An 8,806-nucleotide genomic window follows, 5' to 3' on the forward strand; every position below is an offset into this window, starting at 1 on the left:
TGTTCTGTGTTTGAGCACTAACCTCCCGCAACTCGGCCTTCGGCCGCGCGTTTTTAAAAGCCTCTGCGCTTCGGGCCTTCGGCCATAAGCGTAGGTCGGCCTTCGTCCTTCGCAATGTCTGTCCATACCACGTTTTACGTAAAACATTGCGGCTGTGTCCCTAAAACAGCCCAACCGCGTTTTTTTCCTTAAGTCCGACTCACGCTTGACTGTAGATTTCTAATAGGTTTTCCTGTCATCTAGAGATGAAGAACTATTTTGTGTATTTTTTTCAAAATTTTAGACCCAGTAGTATCGGAGTTAAGGGTGAGGGGAATGGTCATTTTTTGCCTATTTTCTTAAATAACTTCTAAACTATTTAATATAAAACTATAAAAAAAAATATATTTGAGATCGTCAAAATAAGCCCTTTCGTTTAATATATAACACGATATGGTTTGCAAAACTTTGTTTTTTAATTTTCTCATTTCCCCCCAAAAAGTGCCCCCTATGTTCAAAATTCTTTTGTTTTCATTACGTGTCCGTCTTTGGGTCACAGACTTACATATGTGTACCAAATTTCAACTTAATTGGTCCAGTAGTTTTGGAGCAAATAGGCTGTGACAGACGGACAGACGGACAGACAGACCCACGAGTGATCCTATAAGGGTTCCGTTTTTTCCTTTTGAGGTACGGAACCCTAAAAATAGCTAGGCTCCCTAGTCCGCGGGCCGTAGCTTGAAGACCCCTGTTTAAGCAGTTTAGCCACCGCCTAAATAAAGACAGTTGTAATGACAGCGTTTTACACAAAAATAAAACGCTAATTAAATAACTTACCATATTCGAAACCTAAGAATAATATTGAGAATGGCAACATTGTGTTGTCGGTCGTATTGTCCTTTTCTAGCATATACGTCCCTCTCTCTCTCTCACATTCCCACCACAGAGCAGTTGGTTTTGACAGGTGTTTGACAGTTACCGCCAAAACAAATTTCCAAGTCATTGTCTCAAAATTATACATATTTACACCAGGCAGGATTAAAACTTTAGGTTTCGAATATGGTAAGTTATTTAATTAGCGTTTTATTTTTGTGTAAAACGCTGTCATTAAACAACTGTACCGATATTCGAAACCTAAGAATAATATTGAGACGTGTTTGTTATCGCCTGGTGGTGGGAAGACGCCAAGCCAATGTGATTATACATGTACTTATTATGTATATGTAATATTATTATATTACGAGTGTTTAATTAATTATGTAGTACACCCTTTATTTTAACACCTGTGAGGAGAGAGGTATTATGTAAAGCATACAATTTGATATACCATTATATTATGTTACTAACTTTGCATTTCATATACGTACTTAATGTACTTATAAATGTTCAAAGAGAAAAAATGAGTCACCACAATGGTGCTATACTTAATTATATGTATGTGAAAACTAGGTAAAAGAAGATGAGATAAGTCAGTCTACTCTTCAAGGAGCATACAACATCTGTGATAAGGAGTGATGTAATTCAAGTATGAAAAGAATAAAATCATAAAGTACTCAAGTAGTTTTTATTATTTTATAACTCCCAATTATTAACAAATTTGATAATAATTATCTATTAAAGTAAGCAGTTGCAGGAATATAACAAGGACAAGACCTTTCTTATTTCCAGAATCCCTCGGGATTAAGTAGACGAATATTTTAAATATTCGTTATAATTCACTATCACTACCCACAAAGTTAATATTGGGTACCTACTTACTAAAATGTCATAGGGAATTACTGAATTCCTTTAATGACTGTGAGTCAGTATGAGCTATATACTTGGTTATAGCTATAAAATGCATTTAATCCTTTGTACGCTTTACTAACGCGAACGCGAGCTAATGTACCTAAACAAACCTTACTTCAAATTGTGAAGGTTACTTTGAGAGCTTAAGCCATAACATAACACTCATGTGGGCACGCCTAGTTATGACGCTTTTTGGTGCTCTTGGCGTTCAAATGGTTAATATAGAAATGCCACAGAACCTTATCAATTATATTTGTAAAGGTGCAGGCTCATTCTGCTTATATTCATGTTTAGCTATCATCAAGTGACCTTAATTGTACTCATTAATTTCTATATATGCAGTAAGAGTAGTTTACCTTATCTGGTGCCTACTGGTAGGCATAAGCTTGATTGGTTCTGAACGCTAAAGTGGTTTAATTTATGTAAACCATTCATAGCATTGCTTAATTCTGAATATTCAGTATCCTCTTTCCAGTGTGTAAATTATTAAGAATAAGGTACTTAATTCGAAACCTTAGCTCATCGCATATGTGTTTTTAACCAAAATGCAAATTTGTGTGTTTATTTAGTGATCATACATTATTTGCAATAACTGTGCGGACCATGGGGTCCCCGACCTTTTGCCGGGCACCCGTGGGCCCAAAGCCAACAGCGCAGAGGCCCTTTAAGAGGGACCTATTTCATCCAATGCTAGAGTCAACACTTTGTCGAATCTATTTGATATTTTTGTATACTTATCCTCCTTATGAACTAAGGATAATTGTAACTTTTTGATATCAAATATACGCCGAATTGTCAATTATTTTATATTTTGAAATACATATAATATTACTGGATTTGGATCAGTGTGCTTTTGAATACTATATCTCTGGCCTACTATATAGGCTAATCTATTAGCATCCCGCCTCCTGGAAGGCAGTCTACAGACTTTTCAGATATATATTCACAGTAGCGCTAAGTGTGTGGACCTAGTTTTCCGACACTTTACTGCATGAGATTATAGTGAACATTTTTTCAGGCACCGGGCAAGAAGGGTACCTAGATAGGTTGAGGTCCTTAACTTGTGGATTTGGTAAGAGCAAGACACAGGCGGGGTGTAAATTAATTAATCCACCATGTTTCAAGAGATTCATGTGCATTGATGCCTTCAGGTAACGCTGTTCAGACAGACTAACACTTTGGCAGAGTTTTGCCAACATATAATAAATGACTGCATTTGTTTGGGTGTACATGTTCCACACCAAAGACATATTTATATATTCCAATCCATTTTTGAAAGTTTGGCGTTTCAAAATAGCTTCGCCTTTTCGCAAGACGTGCTCCTGTTTCTCTATTTTATTGTGCAAGCGAACAGTATCACAATGCTATAATTTTGTATAAATTGAGAACTAGAGGGTCATGCCCTAGGCGTGACCGCCCAGAAGTTGTGCTAGAACCTTTCGTGCAAACCATTCAGTCACTGTTTTTAAAAACCTTTTGTAGTGGGTACATTCCACGTTATTAAATTTGTTAAACGTGTAGTATCAAACTATGACAAGTCATGATAAGTGAATTAATTGGTAACAGTATCTGGTCCGTGCATAGAAGCACTTGCCCTTGAGGTTAGGGCATGGGTAGTTTATAATAAACTTAATCCGTGCATGGGAGCACTTACTGGTTTAAAACTTCAAGGGGCACAATACAGACATAAGGGTGTAAAATACATAATTCATAAACGCCCGTTAGGCCAGTTTTGTATATTTTATTTCAAACATGCTTGCGCAGCACCGCCAGCACATAATAATTTCCCATACCATGGCAGTCAGGGATATAATAATTAAATAGGTAGGTAACCTTGGTCATATCGTGTACATAGGTAGGTACTCGTAAACATGTTAACTGAAAGACTAGTGCTCTCGAGGCAAATATAATTTATGCAACTGTGAGCTGCTCTTACATTGGGATCATATGTATTTATTTCTAGTCTGCCTTAGCAGGCCTAGACTTCAAAGGTTTTTAGATATTCATAGGGCCATTAAACGGACCTTTTGTACACCTTGAGCAGGCTGTTTGTTTCACACTATGAGTAATATATATTGTAAACATAGCTTATTTCAGAATGGAATCGTAAGCTCTGTCGTGTCGTGAGCTTACCGAGCCTGATTTAATTAGAGTCCACAGATTATCTGGACCTTGGAGGATTGACCACTCCTTATTCTAATTATCAATATTCTGCCTGGGCTTATATTCGAAATTCAGCGACTAAATTTCTTAGTATTATCTATGCCGCCCAAGTTATGAGGCTTAGCGTCTCCAGACCACAATTTTATTTATATATTAGGTTGCAAAGATTTTATCATCTTTAAAATAAAAATTAGTCGAAATAGGCCTGGAATCTTAGGTTATTTTTTACCTTTTATGATTTTAGAAATGTTATTGTAAATAGTAAGTAGTTTTCACTTTTACCACGGTTAATTAGCCCAATTTTGGGTTTAGCCAACAGGGTGTTCGGGACCCTTAGAATAGATTGGTAAACAGAAATGAAAACTCTAATAACGAAGCCTTGCCTATTTCGACTGATTTTTTACCCAAAACATTATTTTAAACCCTTTTTACTTTCTCTAAGAGGAGATATTTACAAATTCATCTTTGTAATATTTTTCTGATTGTGACCTACTCGCTCGCTTGTGTTATAACCATATCATTTATATGTCTGACATGCCTTGCGCAGGCTTACATAGGTTATAATATCATCATCAATAACTTGACGTCAGTTTGTGAACGAATCAAAGATTCTTTGGCACACCTTACGCAGGTGGAAACATGGCAGCCTTGCGCAGGCTTAGATAGGTACATAATATATTGGTTTTATCACAAATAACATGACGTTAGTTTGTGAACGAATAAAAGATTCTCTTAGGCACACCTCACGCAGGTGGAACCATAACAGACGTAGGTTTAAGAATATCATTCAAATCAAATACCCTGTGGGTAATATTCCCTTAGTTGCGGGTTCCTTGCTCGACAAGGTGAAAGGCTTTAAGCAGGCTTTAACAGGTACTTTTAGAGAGTGTCATTCACGGTGACGCGCAGATTTGCCAAAACTAAACTTTAACTCTACAGTTAACTAATATAATTTGACAATATGAACCAAACCATGCGTCTTCGTCAATGAATCAATCTAAAGATTCCCGTATCGTTAATGCCTTTCCAAATCACAGGCTTCCGATTTTATTTGAAACGTTTACAAGTGTACTATTTATGTAGGTAGGTAGGTAGGCTTAAGAATTGACCCTCTTGTATGTAGTTACGTATAGAATTAATAATCAAATTATTCAAATCCAAAATAACACAAGCACATATAGCAACTACATGCAAGATTTCTTTCCTTAACCTTTTTAGGCTGTAAGTACCTGCTAAGTTATTTATTTAAGTAGGTACCTACCTACATTTTAACCTTTTTTTTTTTTTTTTTTTTTTTCAAAGATTTAGTTGGAGAGATATAAGTTGGTAGATAAAGAGTGAAATACTTCACGATTTCGCATGTCATTCTTGCGCAGAGCCATGCTAATCTCTCTCTATGTCTAGTCAGATTTAAGTTTATGTACTGCCGAAGTACTCAGTTTCCACAAAAATAAATGCAATGTTTGCGATGTAGGTTTGTTCGTTACCTTGTGTTCCTCAGAGCGGAAATAGAAGCTCCGCGAAGCGGAGCTTCGTCGACTCCTAAGCGGGTACACATTATTTATCAGCAAGTTTATTACCAAAAAATAAATTTTGCAATAAATATTATATTAACCCGGAACGGGATAAAAAGACAAATTGCTGATAGATACTTGGACAGATAAAACCTACACGTCTATAAGCTTCTACCTTCATACGTAGGTTCTACGTAACACGTATTAACTATCCGATCCTTTCGTATTCGAAAACACAAATCACTTGAAAACTGAAGGGTATGCCTCCACAGATCACCATTTAAGTATTATAATTTCAACCGTTATTATACACACACACAAATATTTAAGCTAACAAGACTCTGAAGATACTTAATGTAGGTATAAAATTAAATTATAATGGTGACACGTGCACGCTTTACCAGCTCGATGTGTTTTCTAACATGTGTTTTAGTATTTTCATTGGCATAGCCACGGTGCGCGCAGGCAGCCTTTGAAAACACTTGCACATCACTATTCCGGATCGTTTTTATTTGCTAGATAGTTTAACGGACAACTAAATTTAAATATTTATTTCGAACGGCAAAAGCCGTTAGAAACTGTTTTTCAATATAGTCAGCTAAACTGGGGTACAAATTCAAAAACTCACCAGCAGTTTAGCTTCACGACCTTCCAGATGGAAAAACAGCAAGCCAATGACTTGGAAATTTGTTTTGGCGGTAACTGTCAAACACCTGTCAAAACCAACTGCTCTGTGGTGGGAATGTGAGAGAGAGAGAGGGACGTATATGCTAGAAAAGGACAATACGACCGACAACACAATGTTGCCATTCTCAATATTATTCTTAGGTTTCGAATATCGGTACAGTTGTTTAATTTTCATTTATTTGCGATAAATAAAGTTCCTGGCACGCGAACAGTTTTTTTTATCTTTATCCCTTCGGATTTACATAAAGTCGAAACTAATTATAATTACGTAACTATCCACAAAGAGCCCGCGTCATCGTACTATAACTGCGTATAAATTAAATGCGAACAGTTTGAGAGAAGTGAACTTAGAAGGAGGAAGAGGAAGCGCTATTGTTTTCCATCCCGCACTGTTTCCATTATATCAGGGGTCTCTAAACTTTTTTATGCAGGTATATTATTGTCATTGGTTCTTTCTCTTCCATTACAGCTTTCTGCGGGGCATTAATATAGCCGGTTTACTGCTATTAAGTAATTTGGAGACCCATGCATAATGAGAGGCCGGTAGTTAAGATTGTAAACTTATATTAGGTTCGCCAAACTTACGTTTAATTAAGATTACACATTGAGCGATTGAATAGCCTGACAGACTTAAGTCATTACGAAGTTCCGATATCTAATTTGAAGGGTAAGAAGTTAAGAACACACTGACATTGCCGGTGATTTAGAACCACTTTCTTCGAATAAAGGATGACTCACGCTAGACTAGGCCGAGCCCTGGCCGGGGCGTCCGACAAGTCATTTTCTACGACGGTTGATCGGTGATCACGTGGTGCATTCCATAGAAAACGAAGCGCCGGAAGCTCCGGTCCGGCCCCGGCCCGGTCTAACGTGTGTCATCCTTAATCGGTGGTTGTGGTGGTGATGTCGCTTGGAAAACTCATTGAACTTGAACCACGGGTAGTTTGAAATAACATTTTTAACCACTAACACAAATTTTAAATATTTCAATGTCTCCTCACACGGAAGTTATCCAGTTAAGTCTAAGTAAAACATACTATAAGGACCTATGGCAATTAATATTAAATTCGATTTTCATTTTTCACGGTAGGTACTTAGTCGGTGTCGTGTCGTATGTGAATTGTGAATGCGAACGAGCCGCATCTAAACTACACCTGAACCGAAAATGGCGGTGCAGCGAACCGTGGCTGACACGTCGAGGGGCTTGTGGCCAACCGACCATACACTAGAACCACTTAGTGTTGTTTGACAAATTACTCCTCGAAATTGTTAAGTTTTTTGTTTGATGTTGTTACTATTAACCTAAGCCATCTAATAATATGGAGCAATAAAAGCGAACACTGTTGTGTATTGTTAGTTTTTTTAGCCTAATTTTTTTAGATGTCATATATTTAGGATAGAAATTTGCTAATTGAAACCACTCATCCACGTAGCTCTGGTTCTAAAATTTTTAGTTTGTAACTATGAAAAAGTTTGGTTGTATCATTTTAAATAAGTAGGTAAGTACTTATATTCCATAACAAAAAGCTACCAAGTACTATATATAATGAGATTATTAATCTTCCAAACCTAACGGTTACATCGTTAAAACAACAATCACTTAGCACAATTTGTCGTCGTTATTTGCCAATAAGCCGCCATTTTGATGATAATTTGTTTTAAATTCGCGGGTACGGCGGATGACAGATGTCCGCGTCAAGCGTGACGGCGTGGACGTTGACATTGTGACTCATGCTACATAAATTATACCATAGACCATGGTATAATAATATACTCCGCCTGGTACTCTCTTCCCGTCTTTTCGTGGTCACGTGACTGACACAAGCCTACGTCATCATGCGACAGCGCTATATCGTTAGTACTATTTACTAGTGGCTCTGTGAGCTGTAGACCTCGCGAGCAGAGTTTAAAACTGAATAAATGTATGGTTCCGTTGTTTTGAAGAATTTAGAGAATCTAATTTGACCATAAAAACTTAACTATCAATTGCTTACAAAATTCGGGAATTGGTTTAGATATGCGACCTGTAGAGTAGAACATATGGACATACGAAACAATTTTTGGCTAACAGGCCAATTCAAACTTACACTGATATCAGAAAGACATCTATCTAACTGATGTCATTTAGTTATCGTGCATTTCACTCGTTCTTGTCCGTACATGTATTGGCGCAAGCGAGACGCACGATGACTACTAAATAACATGATAAAAATATCATCCCGATGTCAGTGTACGGTCGATGCCCCTTAAGTATACACGTCGCCATACTAATTGTATAGAAAAGTGGATAGAGTTAGACCAAGAAAAGTCTGCAGAGATTTTGACAGCACACGCAGTTCCAATGTTATTTGTGCCAGTGTCAAAATCTCTGCAGACTTTTCTTGGTCTAACTCTACTTATGTTAGGAAACCAACATTACCTTTGAATTAACCTGTAAACTGTAACTAAGAAGCTTCGTGCGCGAGTGTGGCCCATAATTTCCGAAAATCATTTTTTCTTCGAGGCAATTACTCCGTTCTCATATTTTGCGTTGCCCATAATTTCCCGAAATCATTCATTCTCGGTAGCAATTACTCCGTTCCCATATTTTCCCAATGGTTTTCTTCCGCAATCGCCTATTTTTAATATTTTTAAATTAATCTTTTCCTTATAGGTTTCGTTCTTTTAAATATCTA

At 37.1% G+C, this 8,806-nt stretch overlaps 1 non-coding gene across 1 annotated transcript; it reads right to left on the reverse strand.

The window, feature by feature from the left end:
* Positions 1-5,261: 5,261 nt before the first annotated feature.
* LOC134796611 (U6 spliceosomal RNA) lies at positions 5,262-5,365 on the reverse strand. Its single transcript, XR_010144973.1, has one exon. It is a non-coding gene; the product is annotated as a U6 spliceosomal RNA (small nuclear RNA).
* Between the last annotated feature and the right edge of the window lie 3,441 nt (positions 5,366-8,806).

Source organism: Cydia splendana, chromosome 13, assembly GCF_910591565.1.
Source record: "Cydia splendana chromosome 13, ilCydSple1.2, whole genome shotgun sequence".
Lineage (NCBI taxonomy): Eukaryota > Metazoa > Arthropoda > Insecta > Lepidoptera > Tortricidae > Cydia > Cydia splendana.